At 46.4% G+C, this 12094-nt stretch overlaps 1 protein-coding gene across 1 annotated transcript in view; it reads left to right on the forward strand.

The window, feature by feature from the left end:
• The first annotated feature begins 8811 nt into the window (after window positions 1–8811).
• The window catches only part of PACC1 (proton activated chloride channel 1), an 80863-nt gene continuing 77580 nt past the window's right edge, over window positions 8812–12094 (forward strand). Inside the window, exon 1 of the mRNA XM_045010831.1 lies at window positions 8812–8934. The gene's annotated coding sequence lies outside the window, so the exon portion shown is untranslated. The remainder of the gene's footprint in view (window positions 8935–12094) is intronic.

Genomic DNA, 12094 nt, shown 5'->3' on the forward strand with positions numbered 1-12094 from the left:
ACTGTGCTTTTTACATCTAAAGTGCTATTCGAGTAGCTTCAAATATCTGAAAAGCAGGAAATTTAGGAGATCTTCAGCTGATATCAATTGGTGTAGCTCCATTTAAGTTAATAGAACTATACCCTTTTACACCAGGTGAGAAACTGGGTCATGAAGTTAAATTGTGGGGGGGGGAAACAGATATAGGAACTGAGACATGGAAAGGTGAAGTCACTTGTAGATCACAGAGAAAATCTATGGCAATAGAAATCAGATCTCCTGACTCCCTATCCTGTGCCTCAACCAGTGGATGATTCTTCCCCAGGTGCTTTAATCTCTTAAAGCAGGGGGGTTCTCAACCTTTTTCTTTCCAAGCCCCCCCCCCACATGCTATTAAAAACTCCACGGCCCATGTGTGCCACAGCAATTGTGTTTCTGCATATAAAAGCCAGGGCTGGTGCTAGGGGGTAGCAAGCAGGGCAATTGTCTGAGACCCCGTGCCGCAGGGGGCTTCGTGAAGCTCAATTGCTCAAACTTCGGCTTCAGCCCCAGGCAACGTAGCAGCAGGGCTCCAGGGCTTCAGTCCCCATGAGGCAGCAGGGCTCTGGGGCCCTGCTTAATGGACCCCTGAAACCTGTTCATGGCCTCCTGGGGGCTGTGGACCCCCCAGTTGAAAACTGATGCCTTAAAGTATACATCTGTACGTACATAAGACTGTGGGGTATGCACACAAATCTGGTAACCTATCTCGTTATACATAAGAAACATGCAGTTTAACCAGTCAGACACTGGATGTCTCTGTTGTTTCAAAAATGCAAAATGAAGATCCTGTTGTCTTTCAGTCTGAACAAGTGAATCTCAGAAAGATAAATGGGTCACTATGAACAGCCCAGCTGTCAGACCACTGACCTGCTGTGATATCATTCCTGGAACTACCAACTCCCAAAGGGACCCATAGTGACTGACCTACAGTGGGGCCCACAGCTGACAAATATATTTCTCTTATGTTTCAGCTCACCAGATAGCATTTCCTATCAGCCCTGTTCTCTTCTAGCTTCCAGCAGTCAGCAAAACTGAAACTACAGAGTTTAAAACTGAATAATCTGCTGCCAGCAACTGAATATAATTTAGGAACTTAAACTGAAATCACTGATGCCTGTTTCCACAAGTGGAAGCTTTAAATAAATGTTTACTGTCCAGCCGGGCATGCATGGTAACTGCTGGTAATGCATCAGTTACATTTTTGTTTTTTAAAAAAATACCAATAAAAGTCAGGTTCTGGTTTGGTAATTGAATAAAGAGCCTTCTACCTTGAGGTTGCTGGTTGAAGTCAGCTCAGGTCGGTAGTGACTTAAACTTGTTGCCATTTCATCACTGTGTGGTGATCTATAGCTAGGAAATTAATTGTGTGGTCTTAGTCCATTTCCCACTGGATACGTTCCTACTTCACAAAAATTACCCCACCACTGGCATTAACTGGCCTGCTGGCTGGCAGCTTTGGTGGAGAGGCCAAGGACTGAATTGGCAAGATGTCTCGCTCCAATTTCTTTGGGCCTGATTCTTCTCTCCTTGCGTCAGCGTAGATCAGAAGTATGCCTATTGAATTCAGTTGAGTCACACTGGTGTAAAAGTGGTGTAAATGAGATCTAAAGCAAATTCAGAGCTGAGGTGGACCATTTTTTTTTCAGCCCTCTGGGTGAGAATTGTGGTGTAGTGTGGAAGAAATGGGTGCTATGTGTTCTGTGGCTAAATAAGGGACTTTGTTCTCCAGAGCTGTTAATTTGGCACCTTTAACCAGCAGCAAATTCACATGAAAAAAAAATCAAACCGGCTCCTCACAGATATATCTTAAATGATAGAATTGGTCAAAATTGTATGTTTTCTATGGGAAAAATTAAAACTAATTTTCCTCAAAATTTTAACAACAAATATGCAAAACTTTCTATGAAAAAAATTGAAACCAGTTTCCTCCCTCCTTTCCATTCATCTCCCCTCCCACTTTTTTGCTAGCAAAATTGAAGAAAAGGGTGTAAAGAGAAGAAAATGAATAAAAGGAAGGGGAAAGGTAAAGAGAGGAATTTTTTCGAGGGGGTTCAAAAAAAATCAGAGATTTTCAAAAAAGTTTTAAAATTTCCTCTATAGTTTTCATATTTGAAAAAGACCATTTATCGGGAAAAAAAATTGTGAATGAAAAATGTTGACAAGACCTATTAAGAGTCTTATGGAAAGGAAAATAGACTGACAGTTTGTTCCATAGAAATACATTTTATTTAATGTCAGAGTGATTTTATATATTTGATTTTGTTTATTATATTTTGGACTCAGTATTTGTGTCTGGATAAGATGTTTTAAAACCCTTCTGTGAAATACTCATAAAATTCTGTGAAACACTGTAACTATAGCTCTTCATTCTGCCTGATAGAGGGATACCAGTAAAATAAAAAAATTCAGGATTCTAGCAGTTTTCCCTAAAAATATTGTCTTTTTAGTTAAAAAAATAGCAAAACTGATTTTTCTATTAGGAATATAAATATTGTCATACCTGATTAGACCAGTGGTCTGTTTAGTCCAGTATCGTGTCTCTGACAGTGGCCAGTTCTAGCTGCTTCAGAGGAAGGTGTCAATTATAGAATACCAGCTGACAGGGAAGTTCCTTCCTAGCCTCTGTCAGTTAGTGGTTGTTAAACCTTCATCCTATAGTGTACATATGGGCCTGATCCAAACCTACCGATCAGTGAAATGATTCCCATTGACTCCAATGGGCTTTGGAGCAGGCTTTATAGTCTCTTTCCACTTGTATTCCAATTTATGTAACTGTGGATATTTTTGTTATCCATATAAACACCTAATCCTTTTCAGACTTCTAAGCTCTTGTACTGACTGATACATTGTGGCAGTGAGTTCTGTGCTGTGTGTAGAAAAGTGTTGACTCTCCCTTTAAATAAAATCATGGGTTTAAATTACAGAAAGGTTTATAAACTTGGACTAGATTTTGCTAACTCCAAACTATCTTGGAGCCAATGGGAGTGAGCCTTCCAGCCTGGGTCAACAGACTCAGGCTGGTGGGGCTCGTGCTCTAAAAACAGATGCCAGCGCTTTGAAGTTGTGGCTTGGCTGGAGCTCAGGCTCTGAAGCCCACCCCATTCCCTAGACCTCAGAGCCCAAGCTCCAGCCCGAGCCACAACTTCAGAGCGCTGCCTACACAACTGCTTTTGGAGTAGTAGTGCAAGCCCCACTGGCCAGTCTGTCTCACAGGGTACGTCTACATGGCAATAAAAGACCCATGGTATGGCCAAGGCTGATCTGGATCAGCTGACTTGGGCTTGTGGGCATAGGCGCCAATTCTATGGGTGCTCCAGGGCTGGAGCACCCATGGGGAAAAATTAGTGGGTGCTTTGCAGCAAAGCTCCCCTCCCTCCCGCAGTGTGCCGCATCCCCGCTCCTCCGCCTACCTCCCAGCACTTCCCGCAACCAAACAGCCATTTGGCGGCACTTAGGACTTTCCAGGAGGGAGGGAGAAGAAGGCAGAGAAGAGGCGGGGCGGGGTGGGGACTTGGGGGAAGGAGGTGGAATGGGGGCGGGAAGGGGGCAGGGACTTGGGGGAAGGGGTGGAATGGGGATGGGGCGAGGGAGGTGCAGGGGTGGGGGTGTGGTCGAGCACCCACCGGGAACAGTGGATATCGGCGCGTATGTGTGTGGGGCTTGAGCTGTGGGATTAAAAATTGCAGTGTAGATGTTCAGGCTCAGGCTGGAGCCTGGGCTCTAAGACCCTGTGAGGGGGGAGAGTCTCAGAATGCAGGCTCCGACCTGATCCTGAATGTCTACACTGCAATTTTTAGAATTTCTCCTGTCGACCCAGCGTGGTGTAGACACCGCAGTAAGTCAACCTAAGCTATGTCGACTCCAGCTACATTATTCACCTAGCTGGAGTTGGGTAACTTAGGTTGATTTAACCCCATAGTGTAGACCTGCCCTTAGACATTAAGGGTAGGTCTACACTATGAAATTGGGTCAATTTTATAGAAGTTGATCTTTAGAAAGCAATTTTATACAGTCGATCATGCATGTTCCCACTAAGCACATTAGGTCGGCGGAGTGCGTCCTCAATAGCATTGACTCACAGAGTGGTGCAATGTGAGTAGCTATCCCACAGTCTCCGCTGCCCATTGGAATTCTGGGTTAGGCTCCCATTGCCTGATAGGGCAAAAACATTGTTGCAGGTGGTTTGGGGTACATGTCAGTCTCCCCTCCCTCCTTCCCTCCTTGAAAGCAATGGCAAACAATCGTTTCGCGCCTTTTTTCCTGCAGATGCCATAGCACGGCAAGCATGGAGCCCGCTCAGCTCACCACTGCTGTTGTGAGCATTGTAAACATCTCGCGCATTATCTTGCAGTATGTGCAGAACCTGGTTAGGAGCTGCCAGCACGAGGACGATTGTGAGGAGGACATGGACACAGACAGTTGAGACGTGAGTGGCAATAGGCCTGTGGAAGCTTGCAGTGCCTGACTGCTACTGGTCAGTCAGGAATCAATTCAGAGTGGGAAAATCTACCGTGGGGGCTGCTGTGATCAAGGTAGCCAAGGCAATCAGTAACCTTCTGCTAGCACGAGTAGGGACTCTAGGAAATGTGCAGGTCATAGTGGATGGCTTTGCTGCAATGGGGCTCCCTAACTGTGGTGGGGCGATAGAAGGAATGCATATCCCTATCTTGGCACCCGACCATCTTGCCAACCAATACATAAACCGCAAGGGGTACTTCTCAATGGTGCTGCAAGAACTGGTGGATCACAAGGGACGTTTCACCCAGGGCCAGCTCCAGGCACCAGCATGGGAAGCAGGTGCTTGGGGTGGCGGCCAGTTCAAAGGGGTGGAACTCCGTCCAGTGTCAGGGCGGCACGTCCGGGTCTTTGGTGGGTCCCTAATTCCCTCTCTTCCTCTTTGAGGTGCCACCAAATGGCCACTGAAGAGGAAGAGAGGGAGGACCTGCCTCTGAACTGCTGCAGAAAGAGCGGCGCAACTGAACTGCCGCCGAAGTGCCATCACTTTTTTTTTTTTGTGCCGCTTAGGACAGCAGAAAAGCTGGAGCCAGCCCTGGTTGCACTGACATCAGTGTGGGATGGCTGGGAAAGGTGCATGATGCTCTCATCTATAGGAACTCCGGGCTGTTTGAACAGCTGCAAGAAGGAACTTACTTCCCAGACCAGAAAATTACCATTGGGATGTTGAAATGCCAATAGTTATCCTTGGGGACCCAGCCTACCTCTTGCTCCCATGGCTCATGAAGCCATACACAGGCAGCCTGGACAGTAGTAAGGAGCAGTTCAACTATAGGCTGAGCAAGTGCAGAATGGTGGTAGAATGCGCCTTTGTCATTTAAAAGCTTGCTGGCACTGTTTGCTGAGTAGGTTAGACCTCAGTGCAATATTCCCATTGTTATTGCTGCTTGCTGTGTGCTCCACAATCTCTGTGAGAGTAAGGGAGAGATGTTTATGGCAGGGTGGGAGGTTGAGGCAAATCACCTGGTGGCCAGTTTTGAACAGTCAGACACCAGGGTGATTAGAAGAGCACAGGTAGGTGCGCTGCACATCAGAGAGGCTTTAAAAAACCAGTTTCATGACTGGCCAGACTACAGTGTGGCAGTTGTGTGTGTTTCTCCTTGATGCAAAACCACCCCCTTTGTAGAATTTACTTCCTTGTAAGCCAATCCCCTTCCCACCTTCGACCACAGCTAGCAAAGGAAATAACGTCCCTATTGTTTTGAATCCATGCATTCTTTATTTATTAAAAAAAAGTGAGATCACTGACAAGGTAGCCCGGGTTGGGTGGGGGAGGAGGGAAGGACAAGGCCACATTGCTTATTGTAGCCACACTACAAATCAAAGCTGTTTGAATGACAGCCTTCTGTTTCTTGGGCCATCCTCTGGAGTGGAGTGGCTGGCTGCCTGGAGCCTCCTCCCCTGCGTTCTTGGGTGTCTGGGTGAGGAGGATGTGGAACTTGGGGATGACAACAGGCAGTTATACAATGGATGCAGCAGCGTTCTGTGCTCTTGTTGCCTTTTCTGCAGCAGCTCCACAAGATGCCTGATCATGACCATTTGCAGATTTTCCGCTTGCCTGCTGCGCATTCTCCTCCTCTTCCTCATCCACAAAATCCTCCTCTGTGTTGCATGAGACTCTCCCCTTGCAAGTGTCCACGGACAGTGATGGGGTACTGGTAAGGTCCCCCCCTAGAATGGCATGCAGCTGATCATAGAAGAGGCATGTATGGGGCTTTGATCCAGAGCGACTGTTTGCCTCCTTTGTCTTTTGGTAGGCTTGCCTGAGCTCCTTAACTTTCACGCGGTACTGCTGTGTGTCCCTGGTGTAGCCTCTCTCCACCATGCCCAGTGCGATTTTGGCATATATATTAGCATTTCTTCTTTCTAATCGGAGTTCTACCTGCACAGATTCTTCTCCCCATACAGCAATCAGATCCAGTGTCTCCCGTTTGCTCCATGCTGGAGCTCGTTTGCGATTCTGGGACTGCATGGTCACCTGTGCTGCTGAGCTCGCTACGCTGACCAAACAGGAAATGAAATTCAAAAGTTCCTGGGGCTTTTCCTGTGTACCTGGCTAGTGCATCAGAGTTGAAAGTGCTGTTCAGCGCGATTACATTGGAGCACTCTGGGATAGCTCCCAGAAGCCAATACCGACAAATTGCACAATGCTACGTCTGCGCTATCCCAAATTTGACCCAAGAAGATTGATTTTAGCACTATTCCCCTCGCCGGGGAGGAGTACAGCAGTTGATTTTAAAAGCCCAAGTGTTATTTCACAGTGTGGCTCCTCTCACTTCAACCAGGCCAGATCAAGAGAAGTAACTCAAGTGAAGATAACTCAAGTTTACACAGTAATGAAGACATATCCATAGTCTGCAGAAAACAAATTCACATCAACCACATAGATCACAATTTGTTATTGTACAGTTGCTCATGATAATTGCAGGGCTGTCGACACCAAGCCAGATTCATGCCTGTCCCGGTGATAGGGCTGGTACAAGGACCTAGGAGATGTGGTTTGCACCTTCTCTATTCAGGAGCTGTCAGGGTCCAACGTGGTTCCCAGCACAGGTTACAGAAGCTATGAGGATTGCGGCCCTAACTTGTACCCTAGCTGCAATGGTCCCTATGGATCACTGCAGGGGTACAGAACAGCTGGAGCACAAAGCATTCTGGTTACTCTTCCTCTCTACTCCAGAATGTCTCCTGTGCTGAGGCCTCTTGTGGAGCCTGGGAGTGGGAAGGAAGTATTCAGAGCTAGCTATGGCTGTCCTGCAGCTCAGGCAAAGGACCTCTTGCGCCAGGTTTATTTCTGGAAGGGAGGTGAGGGAAGGAATTTTATGGCCCCTCTGAAGCTCTCTTGCATGAACATAGCTAGTGAATTCCTCCCACTGTGGCTTATCTTTGTACAGAAAAACAGGCAGACAAAAATTGGCCCTAAATCTAAAATTACTACATTTTTTCTCTATTATGGATATCACAATTTTCTTTGTTCTCACTGGCTGAAAGAGAGAACCAGAAGAACAGTACAGATATGTGAAGCATTTACAAGGAACTCTCTCCTTCTTGGAACTTTAAACAGTTGCCATTAACGTGTTTAGATTTCAGTGATTAAAACATCCCAAGTCTTTCTATAACCATATTAATAGATTCTTAGGAATAAGTAATATGAAACCGTGGACAACAGACACTAAAGGGAAAAGGCCTCTATAATCTATGTCCAGGGGTGGCAGATTTGTAGAAATGTTGGCAGTGCCCAGAACGCCCAGAGTCTGCCCCCACAAACTCCACTCCCCGCCACCTGCCTAAGGCTCTGGGAGGGAGTGTGGGGTGGGGGAGGAGGTCTGGGGTGCAGGCCCTGGGCTGGGGCAGGGGATTGGGGTGCAGGAGGGGTGCAGGGTTCAGGCTCTGGGAGGGAGTTCTGGTGAGGGAGGGGATCTGGGGTGCAGGCTCTGGGAGGGAGTTTGGGTGCAGGCTCTGGGCTGGGGTCGGGGTGCAAGCTCTGGAAGGGAGTTTGGGGACAGGAGGAGGTGCAGAGGGAGGGGATGCAGGCTCTGGGAGGGATTTTGGGATGGGAGGGAGTGCGGAGGGAGGTGGTGCAGGCTCTGGGAGGGTTTGGGTGCAGGCTCTGGGAGGGTTTGGGGGCAGGAGGGGGTATATGGGAAGGGGGAGGACGTGCAGGCTCTAGGAATGAGTTTGGGTGGAGGCTCTGGGCTGGGGGAGGGATGCAGGCTCTGGGAGTGAGTTTGGAGGCAGGAGGAGGTGTGGAGGGAGGGGATACAGGCTCTAGGAGGGAGTTTGGGGGCAAGAGGGTGTGTGGGGGAAAGGGGAGGGGTGCAGGTTCTGGGATGGAGTTTTGGGTGCAGGCTCTAAGGTGGGGTGGGGGTGTAGGCTCTGGGAGGGAGTTGGGGGCAGGAGGAGGTGTGTGGGAAAGGGGTGGGGGTGCAGGCTCTGGGAGGGGGTTGGGGGTGCATCGCTTTCCTGGGGCCCCTAGGCAGGGCAGGCCGGGGGGGCCTCCATGCACTGCTACCCCCAGGCACTGCCCCCGCAGCTTCTTATTGGCCACAGGGGCACTTGGGGCGGGAGCAGCGTGCGAGGACACAGACCCAACCCACCCCGCCCTGGGGCCAAGGGGAGGGGCCAGCAGCCACATGGAGCGAGCAGGAAGAAGCTGGAGCCCGGCCCCAGGCCAGGAATATTCCTGGAGCCCAGGCACCACGGGCCCATAGAACTCACCACCTGTGCCACCCACCCATGAAGAGGTTACTGCAGAAGTGCTTGTCCCATCAGCTTGGACTCTAGGGAGCTGGGGATAAAACCCTAATTCCTTCTGGTCAGGGATTTTTATGCTGTTTGGATTCTAAAGGACAAAGATTCCTTAACGTAAGAAAGAGATCCCCAAGGTGCTTGGCTTAGGTGAGCCCCAAAGGACTTAAAAGTTTGCTTATAATAGAAGCTTATATTACCTTTTGAACCTGTGACTGTATTTTATTTGTGTGTGTATGCTCACCTGCTTTAACCTTATGAATAACTTTCTTATTTCTTTCTCCTAGTTCATAAACCTCTAGTTAGTTTTTTGCAGTAATGGCTACATGCATTGTCTCTGGTGTGAGATCTAAGGTGCAAATTGACCTGGCATAAATGACTGATCTCTTGGGAAGTAACCTGAATATTTTTTTATCTTTGGTGTAAAGTGACCATCTATCACAGAGGAATCATGCCTAGGTAGCAAGCTAGATCAAAATTCCCAAGGGGCCTGTCTGTGACTCCATGTTAAGACTGTATAGAGACAGAGAAGTTTACACTTGTTACTTGGTTAGTGAAATCTAAGTATAGAACTCACAACCAGTTTGGGGTTTGTGCCCTGCTTCTTAACAGGCTGCCCTGAGGTTGGTATTCTTACTCCTGAGCCACTCCAGACAGCATGACATCCTTCTTGGCCCCAAATATGGTGATCAGATAGACCCTGAGCATGTGGGCGAGACCCACCAGCCAGACACCTGGGAAAGAATTCTCTGCAGGAACTCAGAGCCTTTGCCATCTCATGTCTCATCTCTGGCCGTTGGCGGTATTTATTAATAGCAGATGCAGACCGGCCATATGCCACTGTAGGCAACCTGATTATACCATTCCCTCCATACATTTATCAAGCTCAGTCTTGAAACAAGATAGGATTATTGCCCCCACTACAACTCTTGGAAGGCTGTTTCAGAATTTCACTCCTCAGCTGATTAGAAACCTTTGTCTAATTCAAGCCTAAACTTGTTAACGGCCAGTTTTTATCCATTTGTTCTTGTGCCAGTTTTGGCCTTTAACTTAAATAGCTTCTCTCGCTCCCTGATGTTTATTCTTCTGATGTGTTTATAGAGGGCAATCATATCTCTCCTCAGCCTTTGTTTTGTTAGGCTAAACAAGCCAAGTGCCTTAAATCTCCTCTCTTAAGGTAGGTTTTCCATTCCTTTAATCATCCTAGCAGCCCTTCTCTGCACCAGTTCCAGTTTGAATTCATCTTTCTGAAACATGGGAGACCAGAATTGCACACAGGATTCCAGATGAGGAATACTATCAACCCTGGCTGAGAGGCTTGCTCCCACTCCAAAATGCTGTGTGGACATACTCTAAAGTCCCAATTCTGGAACTGATCATGCACAGGCAGCGTGCTATGCCTGTGAGGAACTCCCTGATTTCAGCAAGGCTCCCCTGGAATACAGCGTGAGTTACAGGATCTGGGCCTCGTCCTATTCACAGCATATAAAACCACAATCATTGGAATTCGATATGAACTTTAAGAAAGAAGTAGATGTTTGTTCATTCTGATCGCCTGGGAGACTCATTGTAGTTTACTGAATTTTGCATATTAGCATGCAAGTGAATGAAACTCCATTTTGTTTATGTTTGTTTTGAAAATCAAGACTAGGTAGCATCACAAAACATGCTTTGTTCATGTAGCATTATGGCTACATTTAATAACTTTTTATGCATCATAATGCATTGGTAATTATTCTATACTGTATTTTGCAAAAATAACTGTTTTTGTATTACAAAAACTCACTGCAATGCTCAGATTTTAAATCTTTGCTTGCAAAGCGAGGTGCTACCACCATTTTGTGAGTGGATTATAAAGCATGCAGATTAGCAAAGTTCAGAGTACTGAGGTTTTATTCTATTTTCACTCATCAAGAAATGTCTTTATGGCTCAAGAATTGTGGCAGGAGGTGGGTCTGTGCTCTAGCTCATAATGGCGATAATAAGTGAGATCCTCCTTTGGGGGTTAAGCCACAGGATGTGGAATTTATGGACTGCTGAGCTATTTTAGGATGTCAATTCCTATGCGCCTATGAAAACAAACCTGCTGTGCAAAATATTACGATGGCCTATGGAAAGAACTGTAGATCAGATTCTAAAATTGTCAAAATCAGTGTAGTTCCACAGAAGCACGGTAGCTACGCTGACTTACACCAGTTGAGGAGCTGGCCCCATGATTTTGGCTTGGATAAGACAAATGACCTTTTACAAAACAAAATAAAAGTTTTCATGCAGTTGCCTTAACGGTAAAGAACGAGGGAAGAAAAATATTGTGGGAGCAAAAATGTTTCTAAATTAAATTTCTACTAAAGTTTCCCTGGAGGCATTGAGAGTTTTGGAAAGTGCAGATTGCTATGTGAGGCAGCCCTTTGATTGCTGTTTGGCTGTATTGTGATGTTATATTTACTGTAAGAAGCAAAATTTATTTTTCATATTGCTATACTGCCTTTTTTGAAAATGCCCTTTGCTTCATAAACACCTTAAGTGCCATTTGCTATGGTTGTTGCTAAGGCAACAGTTTAATATTTTCATGACCACCAAAGTTAATAGGCTCATAAAACCAAGTGAAATTCCCCATAGGCGATTAATTCCTGCTCTAGTACTGAAATAATGTAAAGTCTGAACTCTCTGAGTTTAAACTTTGACTTATAGTTTTGGTGGGACTAAGTTTATGTAATAATATGCATTGTACTGTTTCCTTCCTACTCCATTCAGTACTTTTGATTCAATTATGTGTAATGGCAGCACATAAGTGAAGAATACTAAAGCAGCTGAAGATAAAAAGTGGCTCGGCAAATTATTGGAAATAGTAAACAACCTGGGGGGAAGCAGTTCCTGTCCACAATGAAATCAAAACCAGCCTAGCAGGGAGCTAATAGGGCTTTACAATCTAAGTGGGGAATTATTTTTTCTGAGGATGCTGATAGCCAAGTCATACAGCCTTTCTCAGACAAACTATCCCAACTATGGTGGTCTGGGAAACCATGCCAGAACCTGTTAGTAACAATTGTGTTTAAACATTGCTTTGACAGTAGTATGGAATGGGACTGGAACAATCATTGTGGCCCAACAGTTTATTTGTTGTCCTACACTAAGGCCATAAGGGGTTGGGTGAATGGTTGAGCCAGGGAGAAAAATCCAAACTCATACAAACAGTTTGCCAGACGGAACCCCAACATTGTGGGTTAGGATGATGCAGCATTGCAGTAGCCTATAAAAACCCATGCTGTAAGAACCCACCCAAGAGTCACAGAGACCACTACATCACCGA

This window comes from Mauremys mutica, chromosome 3 (genome assembly GCF_020497125.1).
Source record: "Mauremys mutica isolate MM-2020 ecotype Southern chromosome 3, ASM2049712v1, whole genome shotgun sequence".
NCBI lineage: Eukaryota > Metazoa > Chordata > Testudines > Geoemydidae > Mauremys > Mauremys mutica.